Source organism: Apium graveolens, chromosome 5 (assembly GCF_009905375.1).
Source record: "Apium graveolens cultivar Ventura chromosome 5, ASM990537v1, whole genome shotgun sequence".
NCBI classification, from domain to species: domain Eukaryota; kingdom Viridiplantae; phylum Streptophyta; class Magnoliopsida; order Apiales; family Apiaceae; genus Apium; species Apium graveolens.
The window spans coordinates 281,629,121-281,640,627 of record NC_133651.1 but is presented as its reverse complement, the minus strand read 5'-3'; the positions used below and the strand labels follow the sequence as shown (position 1 = coordinate 281,640,627).

The following is an 11,507-nucleotide window of genomic DNA, read 5'->3' as shown; positions in this document are numbered from 1 at the left end:
GATTTCAACTTTCCAGGAAAAAGTCGGAGACGAGAGTTAAATAGAAGAACTTGTTGCCCCGGCACGAATGACTTAGGTGATAGCTTCCTGTCATGCCACCTTTTTACCTTTTCCTTGTATATTTTGTTGTTTTCATACGTTCGAAGTCGAAATTCATCAAGTTCATTTAACTGAAGCATTCGATTCTTTCCAGCTGCATCTAGATCAAGGTTTAACTTCTTCAATGCCCAATAAGCCTTATGCTCAAGCTCCACATGTAAATGACATCCCTTACCATAGACAAGTTGAAATGGGGACATCTCAAGTGGAGTCTTGCATGCTGTTCTATAAGCCCAAACAGCTTCATCGAGCTTCAAAGACCAATCTTTCCTTGACGGAAAAACGACTTTCTCTAGAATGCGCTTAATCTCTCTATTAGACACTTCAGCTTGACCATTAATTTGTGGATGATAGGCAGTAGTAATGCGATGATTCACATTATAGCGTTGCATCATAGAAGTGAACTTACGATTGCAGAAATGCGACCCTTCGTCACTTATGATAACTCGTGGCATTCCAAACCTTGTGAAAATATGCTTATGAAGAAAACTCAACACTACCTTTACATCATTAGTCGGTAGAGCTTTGACTTCTACCCATTTCGAGACATAATCGACTGCCAGCAAGATGTACTGATTATTGCAGGATGAAATAAATGGTCCCATGAAATCGATTCCCCAAACATCGAAGACCTCAACTTCAAGTAGCACAATTAAAGGCATCTCATCCTTTATAGAGAGATTCCTAACTCTTTGGCAGCGATCACACCTTAAAATGAACTGATGTGCATCCTTAATCAATGTAGGCTAGAAAAAACCTGCTTGAAGAATACGAGCTGCTGTCTTTTCACCACCATAATGCCCACCATAAACTGTGGAATGAAAGTCTCGTAATATCCCCTCCGTCTCACATAATGGGATACATCTCCTAATGATCTGGTCAGCTCCTTGTCTAAACAAATATAGTTCATCCCACATGTACCACTTCACCTCATGTAGAAACTTCTTCTTTTAAGCCGCATTCATATTAGGAGGAATTATATTACTAACAAGATAGTTCACAATGTCTGCAAACCATGGCTCTTCCTCTTGAATTGCGAACAACTGCTCATCCGGAAAAGATTCGTTGATCAATGTCTTATCATGTGAAGTAGAATTGGGATTCTCCAATCTAGAGAGATGGTCAGCCACTTGATTTTCAGTACCTTTTCGATCCTTGATCTCTAACTCAAATTCTTGTAGTAAGAGAACCCAACGAATAAGTCTAGGCTTCGAATCCTTCTTTGAGACCAGATAGCGGATGGCAGCGTGATCAGTGAACACTGTCACCTTTGTCCCCAGTAGATAAGATCAAAATTTTTTGAAACCAAAAACTATAGCCAAGAGCTCCTTCTCAGTAGTAGTGTAGTTCAGTTGGGCTCCATTTAGCGTCTTACTAGCATTGTAGACCACATGAAAGATACTAGTCTTTCGCTACCCAAGAACTGCTCCCACTGCATAATCACTTGCATCACATATCATCTCAAAAGGTTCTCTCCAATCAGGTGTCGTAATAACTGGTGCGGTAATTAAACTCTTCTTGAGAGTCTCGAATGCTGCCAAACATTCATAATCAAATTTGAAAGGCACATCTTTCTCGAGAAAATTGCACTACGACTTAGATATCTTAGAGAAATCCTTGATAAAAATGCCGATAAAAACCCGCATGAGCGAGAAAGCTACGGATTCCTTTCACAGAAATAAGTGGCGGAAGATTTTCAATGACGCCCACCTTGGCTTTATCCACCTCAAGACCTTTACTAGAGACCTTATGCCCAAGAATGATGCCTTGTTGCACCATGAAGTGACATTTTTCCCAATTGAGCACCAGATTGGTCTCAACACACCTTTTGAGCACCAAACGGAGATTATTCAAGCATTCATCATACGAATGTGCAAAGACGGACAAGTCGTCCATGAATACTTCGACATTATTTCCAATTATATCAGAGAATATGGCCATCATGCATCTCTGAAAAGTGGCAGGTACACCACATAAGCCAAAAGAAACTCTGCGAAAAGCAAACGTGCCAAATGGACAAGTGAAGGTAGTATTCTCTTGATCTTCTGGTGCAATGCAAATCTGATTGTAGCCCGAATAGCCATCTAGAAGACAATAATACTCATGACCAGCCAACCTGTCAAGCATCTGATCAATGAATGGAAGAGGGGAGTGATCCTTCCTCGTGGCTTTATTCAACTTCCTGTAGTCCATGCATACCCTCCATCCTGTGACTATTCGAGTAGGGATGATCTCGTTCTTCTCATTTGCTACCACAGTAATACCTCCTTTCTTAGGTACACATTGCACGGGGCTCACCCAAGAACTGTCAGAAATAGGATATATGATTCATGCATCCAGCCATTTTAGAATTTCTTTCTTCACCACTTTTTTCATTATAGGATTAAGCCTTCGCTGTTGCTCAATAGCCGGCTTTCTACCTTACTCTAGCAGAATTTTATGCATGCAGTACGAAGGGATGATCACTTTTATATCTGCTATAGTCCACCCGATAGCCGATTTGAATTCTCTCAGAATCCTCAAGAGCTTGTTCTCATCACTACCTGAAAGGTCAGATGCAATAATAACAGGCAAAGTAGATGCTTCACCTAAAAAAGCATACCTCAAGTGTTCAGACAATGGTTTAAGCTCTAAAGTAGGTGCTTCCTCAATAGATGGTTTGAGCTTTCCCTCAGCATTCTTGAGATCAGTATTACCAAGAGATTGAAATGGCATGTCTAACTTCCATTTCCAAGGAGAAGCATTCAAATATTGTAATTGCTCATTGCCTTCATCATCTTCACTGTCAAAATCCCCCAATAAGGTTTTTTCTAAGGCGTTAGACCTTAGCACATGATCAAGTTCTAAAATAACTGCAGAATCGACCAAATCCACCTTGAAGCACTCCTCATCTTCCATAGGGAATTTTATCGCATTGAATACATTGAATGTCATATCTTGATCTTGCACCCTCATAGTGAGTTCACCTTTTTGTACATCTATCAAGGTACGACCTATGGCCAAGAAAGGTCTTCCCAAGATTATGGGAATCTTCTTATCTACCTCGAAATCCAGAATGACAAAATCTGTAGGAAAGATGAGCTTGTTCACCTTTACTAGCACGTCCTCCACAATGCCTCGTGGGTATGTAATCGAACGATCAACCAATTATAGAGACATGTAGGTGGGCTTCGGATCAGGAAAATTCAGCTTTTTGAAGATAGACAACGGCATCAGATTGATGCTTGCTCCCAAATCACAAAGGCACTTGTCAAAGGACAATTTGCCAATGGTGCAAGGAATGGTGAAGCTACCTGGATCATTAAGCTTTGGAGGTAACTTTTGTTGCAGCACGACACTACACTCTTTTGTTAGAGCAACGGTGTCAAGATCATCCAGTTTCACCTTCCTCGAAAGAATACCTTTCATGAATTTTGCGTAACTAGGCATTTTCTCAAGAGCCTGAACGAAAGGTATGTTAATGTGAAGTTTCTTGAACACCTCCAGAAACTTACCAAATTGCTTGTCCAGCTTTTGTTTTTGCAATCGCTTAGGAAAAGGTGGTGGAGGATTGAGCTGTTTCTCCCCTGTATTACCCTCAGGAAGAGTGTGTTCAACAGTAGTCTTCCTTGGTTCCCCCTCTTTCTCCTTTTTCTTTCCTTCTTCATCTACAACTTCAACTTCTACATCTTTTGCTTTTTCAACATCAACAATTTTCCAGACCTTCAAGTGACAACTTTGACTTACTCTTTAGCTTCCTTCATGCCTGGCACTTCAGTATCACTGGGAAGTGTGCAGGTTGACGATTAAGCAAGGCATTGGCTATTTGTCCAATTTGATTTTCCAAGGTCTTGATAGAAATAGCCTGACTTTTGCACAACAACTTTAACTCCTCGAAATCAACACTAGAAGGTGGAGCAGCACCTCCTTGTTGAGAATATATTTGCCTTTGAGCAAATGACTGAGGTTGCTGGAATCTAGGTGGATTAAACTTTTTATTTACAGCTTGCTGATATGGTTGCTGAACAGCATTCTGATTATTGCTCCAGCTGAAATTGGGATAATTTTTATTATTAGGATGATAAGTAGCGGGCACAGGCTACTGCGCTCTATGAAAATTGTTCACATACTGAATAAATTCATTAACAAGAGAACACTGATCTGTAGCATGAGATCCTGCACAAAGCTCATAAACACTAGCTATTTGATTTACGCCATAGTTGGTTAAAGAATCGACCTTCATAGACAGCGCCTTGAGCTGCGCTGCAATAGCTGTAGCTATATCGACTTCCAGAATACCTGCTACTTTCCCAGGCATCATCCTTTGAGTTGGGTTTTGATATTCGTTTGCAGCCATAGTTTTAATGAGATTATAGGCCTCAGTATAGCTTTTGGCCCACAAGGCGCCTCCAGAAGCTGCATCGAGCATGGGTCGAGATTGGACCTCCAAACCATTGTGGAAACCAGTGATCACCATCCAGTCAGGCATACCATGATGTGGACATTTTCTCAACATCTCCTTGTAGCGCTCCCAAGCTTCATAAATAGATTCTCCTGGTTGCTACGCAAACTGAGTAAGAGCACTCCTCATAGCTGCAGTTTTGCCCATTGGATAGAACTTCACCAGAAACCTTTGTGCAAGATCTTCCCAAGTAGTGATGGATCCAGCTGGTAAAGAATGTAACCAGTCCTTAGCTTTATCCCTCAGAGAGAATGGGAAAAGCCTAAGCTTGATAGCCTCATCAGTGACACCATTATATTTGAAAGTACTACAGATCTCGACAAAATTCCTGATATGCATGTTGGGATCTTCAGTCGCAGCCCATCCGAAAGAAACAGAATTCTGCACCATCTGAATAGTGCCCGATTTGATTTCAAAATTGTTGGCCTCAATAGACGAATGAATGATGCTTGACTGAATGTCATCAATTTTAGGCCGAGAAAAGTCCATAAGAGTTGGATCAGCTTGAGCTAGACGATCACCCATTGTTTCAGCTTCTTTCTTTTCACTCTCTTTATCCGAATCTTCAAAAACTTCTTCTCCGGAGAGTCAAGAGCTTTATCTGTTTCCTCAGCTTTATCCAGATTTCTCTTGCGAGTGCGAGAACGTGTTTACATAAATGCTCGCTAGAGTACCTGAAACAAAACTAAAAGCAGTAAGTAACAAGTCTTAATCAATGAATCCCAATGAACACTGATGGAAAGTACATAAACTAAACAAATTAACACCTAGTCCCCGGCAACAGCGCCAAAAACTTGTTAGGCACAAAGCATGCGCTAAATAAATCATGCAAGTATACGTGTTCGCAAGTAATATAGAATGATTTCTAGTTTGTTCCCATATAGACTCTGATTAATTATATTTAATTAACACTTACTCACCAATGTATGATTATTCTTCAATGCCAAGATAATAACAATTAAGATTGGTTAACTAATATTAACTACAAGAATTAAACACTTGAATTAACAATATTAAACACACATGAGATCCTAACTTCATTACTACTTCATTCAATAGTTATTGTGATTAACCTTAGCATGTAATGGTGATGATATTAATCGAACAACACGAAACTGATAAATGCCAACTTTTGTTGTACGGATACCATTCTACCAAGCATCCACAATTAAGATAGAAGTTGAATATGCATTAGTTATGTTGAGACCCTATATGTCTATAGAATTTGACAACATAACAATTTAGGCACAAGTTATTCATGATGATTACACAGGGCAAGTAAAATGGTTAGAGTTACCCACTAATCATGCATACAATACATGAACCTATGCTAGCATGGAAAGTTCTAAATCTCAAGATTCACTGTCGCTTCACATGAGATTAACAGGTTATCTAACATGTTCGCGACGTATATAAGACGAATAAGCACAACTTATACTAGATATCATACAATCACCACATACCAAGGTATTAAACAATTAACTAAAGAAATCTATAGTAAATCCGCTAGAATCCCATGATCACGATTAGCCCATAATAGAACTCATCATCACCATGGGTTCATATGAAAGCATGATGATAACACAACAATATAAGGCTAATAAAAATACTTAATAAATAATGAAGTACGTCACAAGAGTATTAAGGTTCATAGCATAAAGAAAACTAGCATCCACAGTTACAACGAATTAAAAGAATCACAAGATAAACGTATGCTTCCTCTTCTTCGTTGTTGCATACAAAAACGGTCTTCTCAATCTTCTTGCCCTCACTCTTGATTACTTGATGAAGAAAACGTCTTCCCATAAGGTTTATATAATAGCCCAAGAGAACCATCGCCAATAGAAGCTCAATCGTACTCGAATTAATAAAATCCAGATTCTAAAAATCCGCCCGCACACGGTCGCCTGCATCTTCCACGCGGCCGCCTACTAGCATGCGGTCGCCTGCTCCTAGTGCGCCGCCACCTGCTACCTTTCTGGAAAATTCCTTATTCTGATTCTGTTTTTGCTGATTTCTTCGCTCATCACCCCTAGACTGATTCCAAGCAATTCCTTAAACTTTATTTGATGAAAACCACATATCTAAGCAAGTTATACCCTGAAATGCAAAAACACTAGAAAACACGTCAAATACACAAAATACTTGAGTTCAAGACACCAATTCAAGCTGCTATGAGACGCTCTAAGTGGTATAAAATGCCACTTATCAATCTAGGGGTGGACGCATTGGACTAATTGGAAGGCATCTGATCAACTTAATATTAACTTTAGGGTTTTGTTAATTTTAAAATGATCATGATCCCATCATAAAGAGATTCGCAATTTTTCCTTGAATAAAATACTTCAAATCAATATTCGTCAATGGTTTGATTTCCAGGTAGTGAGGAAGTCACAACGGTCTCGCTTAAAATCCACAACCTTACAAGTTCAATGAACTCGCTTTTGACAAAATCGCCCCATGTCAGTAACAAAGAAAATTTATATTTTATTCCATTTCATAAACACGAGAATCTCATAATCATTTGTTCATTTTAAAATCTTGAATCGTTACAGATTTGATCTTGTTTAGAAAGCATGGCATGAGTGTCGTATCTAATACATACATCCTTAATCTAATTAAGCATGAATCTTTATAAACTACTCTACATATACATTCATCATATGCGCATATATATGTAAAGTGCAATAAATAAACGTGGTTTGTTATGGCTTCATCCTATGTGATCTTTATCAAGCTAATGACAAATATCTAGGTCAATCTAAGGTGGAAAATAAATACAGGCTAACTATTACATGTCTTCTTTCTTGTATTGCTTCCTTGGATGGCCCCCGTGTGGGATTACCCGTGATCTTCAAATCTTCATGTCTTCATGTACATTACAAGAATTAAATATGAAAACTAATCTAATTAACTTACAATAAGAACTCAAGTTACATTTGAGATTTAATAATTACAAGATTAAACGACATGCGATCCGTATTTGAAAAACCAAAACCATTAACCTAAGGTCATAAGCCATAAGCATCACCCATGCTCAATTAACACAAAATAACGTGTTGAAACACATAATATGATCTTAACATATCATACCCATCATGATCTAATCATAAAAACCAAATATTAAAAAAATCTGATAACATTAAATTACAGATTACAGGGCCTAAATGACGTCAAACGCCTTACAGATCAGTAGATGATAGCTTTAATTATCAGTTACGTTCAGACGCTCGATTCCATATGAATTAGCGTGTTCGTTCGCAAAAATCGGACAACAGACACAGATTTCAGCAAATCTGCTGCATCCGATTCAGAATCGTATCAAATACGATTCTTATAATAAGAACAAACACAAAACATGTATATATCAGTATATATACAGATTATATAATCATCATATGATTATACAACTCTCATGAATATCATATATTCAAAACATATATATAAATACGTATATATAAACATAACAACATATAAAATATACAAAATCGCATACATAACAGTCATGGAATATTGTATACATGTTATCATCATAAAACCAGTAAACACATAAACGAATTAAACACTTTTCGCAAGTAGCTCCGATGCCATTGAAGGGTTTCGAGCACATAAATGCAACGGAAACAGTAATTAAAAATGTGAAAAAATAGATTTTTCAAAACCCACCGCAGGATCCATGCGAAAAACATATATTTAATTCATAGATCAGATTGTTTACCTTAAGAAGCTTTAACAATTGGTTGACTAATGGAGATCCAAAGCTTGTTCAATCACCACGCATCCCGCTCTCGCGATCTACGCTCTATCGGTATCCACACGAATGCTTGAACTCAAGGATTGGATGTGTACTAGCACAAACTCAATTCTTCTTGCTCTCTCCATCTTCTCTCTTGGTGGCTAGGATTTTAGTAAAAGTATTTTGTTTTTCAAAATTAGCCACACAAGAGATATTATATAGAGAGTATAATAAAAACTTATAACTCTTAACTAATTAGGAGTTATTATTAATTTGAAATTCCTATTTGTATAATAATTAAATCACACTTAATTATTTAACAACTGAATTTCATAATTAATATTAGTAAATTAGAATATCAATATTTATATAGTTAATTAAGTCATACTTAATTAATATTATAAATAATTCAAATTACTTTAATATAATTTAAATCCAATTTAAATTTAATAATCCTTCAAGCATTCTTAGTGTGTGACTCTATATGTTATTATTACGTTGGCAACAAATTTTAAATCTAATTTAAAATCGTAAATAATGAGCGGCATCTAGTAATACATCATTGCTACCCAAGTAATAATAATTGAATCGATGATCGATTAAACCTTTCGTGAATAATATACAATATAATATAATCCCTTTAACCAAATATTATAGATTAAACTAGAGGCATGTAATGTGTCATCCTCATCATAGTTTAATCCAAGTTTCCTTGATCAATGAGTAGACTATCATATCAAATCAACATTTGGGCGTGGCCCCGCATTTCATAGTCTAGCTCACACAAGAGGCTAATAACATCACTCCTAAAATAGGAGGGTTAATTCTCATCTAGAGCATTCTTATTTCTCATACGATTCATAATATACCCAATGTCCACTTTTATCATTACCCGGTCAAGGATAACTTTTAATGAAATCAATATATATTAATTCTCGTATAGAAATATTATGACTTCAGGTCTAAGGACCATTACATCATTATCACTGTGAAAATTACTTATGACACAAAAAACATGTAGAAACTCACATCGGGTCTGTCCAGCACCATGTACATGTACATCTGCCCGTGTCTTTGACTTTAGTATCACTATACCTATGATCAATGAGATGTGATCATTAGTCAACAAACACACTAGTCTTAATGCATTATTATTATCCCTTAATAATAATACTCGACTAGGAACCTTTAGAAATATTGATACTATTCTCGTAGTCTCATTTCTAAGTCACGTACTTAGAGATATAGAATTGCATATCATATTCCAAGGATATTTATTAATCTAACAGTTATATCGTAATAAATTAAGAATTAATAAATTATAAAGGGAATAATCGATAGAACATAAATATTAATAATCCAAATATCTTTAAGTAAAACATCATAGTGTTGTCTCTAGGGCACAAACACTAACATTTAAGCCTTCAGCGTTGCTAATGGAAGGGATCAAAGAGGCTGTAGAAGAACACTTTATCACATCTAGCAGCTCTTATCAGCCTGGATCCACTTCAACAAATCCGCAAATTCAGTCTCTACAAGGTCAAGTCACAGCATTGCAAGACTTCAACTCCTCTCTCACTACACAAGTTCAGGCGTTGACATCTCTTGTCAAGAGCCAACACAAAGATATCCAAACTCTGGTGGACTCCCATAAGCATCTTCAAATGCAGAATTTTATAGCTTTAGGAGCCATCATGGGTAAACTCAACATATCACTACCTTCTCTGCCTGAACAAGTAAGGCCTGAAATTTTTACTCCTCTTCTAATGCCTGTCAACAAGACTAAGGGGAAGATAGAGGCTAGGTTGACACGATCTAGGACATCTCAACAGAAAGTCCAGGGGGCTGAAATGAATTCTAAAGAAGCTGATCTTGACATGGAGAGACTTATTAGGTCTGCATAAGGACCTAGTCTGAGCACAGAGTTTGAAGAACTACTCAAAGCCTTAAAAGCTTCTCTCAACAATAATCACTTAGAATATAAAAAGGCCCTGGACAAGACAATCAATATCAAAAGAGTGATCAAGGTCAATAAGGACAACTTTCTGGAAGAAAGGATAGTGGTTAATGCAAATGATTCAGGAACAAACAGATGTATGCAGGTGTCCCTCAATTGCCTTGTCTCAAGGAGAGCATCTGAGTTAGATATCTTTATCAGCAAAGTTAGAGCTATAACTCGTGAAGATACCATGCTATTAACTGTACTGAGAGATGCTCATATAGCTGCCTTCCCTGAAGCATATCTGCAGCCAAACAAGGATATAACATACATCTGTCCAACCACCAGACAATTTAGACATTTCAAAATCCCCAGACAATGTGTCATGAGCAACCAGAAGCTTATCATGATCCTAGGAACTAGCTTAAAAGCTAATAAAAATAAGAACAATGATGGTATGGAAATGATAAAGCTACTAAGGAGATATCCGGATAATGCAGAAGTCAACTTGCCCAAAACTCAGTTCAACAATGATGACTTGGATAATGATGTGCACAAGAAGAGTGATCAAAATCCCTCTGGCTCAAATCCGAGTCAGTCCAGTAAGCCATCTGGTAGCAAGGGTGGAGAAAAGAAGAAGGAGGATGACAAGAAATATGAAGAGAGAAAGAGAAGAGGTGTGAGGAAGAGCAGAAAACCTCATGATGATTCAGAAACTCAAACAACCCTAAAAATCCAAATACAACCATCTCAAACCTCAGCTCAACCCACAGCATCAATTATCTCTAACATCAAACCTTCCCAAACATCTAAGCCAAAATTTCTTTATAGAAAAACTACCAACTCCTTCCTAAAAATTCCAATCACCTCAAGCCACCCAAATCTTAAATGACAACCCTACCTTTACCCAAACCTTCACTAAAATTTAAGCTCAAATCTGTTAGGAGAAAGCCTAAGAAAGTCAAGCATGCAAAGAAAGTGGAAGTCACTGAAAGGGCCATCTGGAAGTGTTTTAAAGAATCTGACTTTCTACCTCTAAATTGGTGCTCCTAGATGAAGACCATTTCCAACATCTAGTTGAGGAAATTGTTAGAGTCTGGATTGTATCCTTGAGAGAATTTAGACTTTATTTTAAGGAAGGTAAATTCACTCTTCTAGACAAAAAGCTAATGGACTCTTTGGATCCCACAGAAATCAAGAGAGTGATAAGTTTGTTAAAAGGCAAGGATACAGTTACAAGGGCATGTAGATCATCTCTAGCTGAATGGTTGATTAAAAGGGATGAAACAAAG

General features: G+C 37.3%; 1 non-coding gene across 1 annotated transcript; it reads left to right on the top strand.

Annotated features, from left to right (window-relative positions):
* The first annotated feature begins 4,565 nt into the window (after positions 1–4,565).
* LOC141662736 (small nucleolar RNA R71) lies at positions 4,566–4,672 on the top strand. The gene has a single exon (XR_012550834.1). It is a non-coding gene; the product is annotated as a small nucleolar RNA R71 (small nucleolar RNA).
* Positions 4,673–11,507: the final 6,835 nt, after the last annotated feature.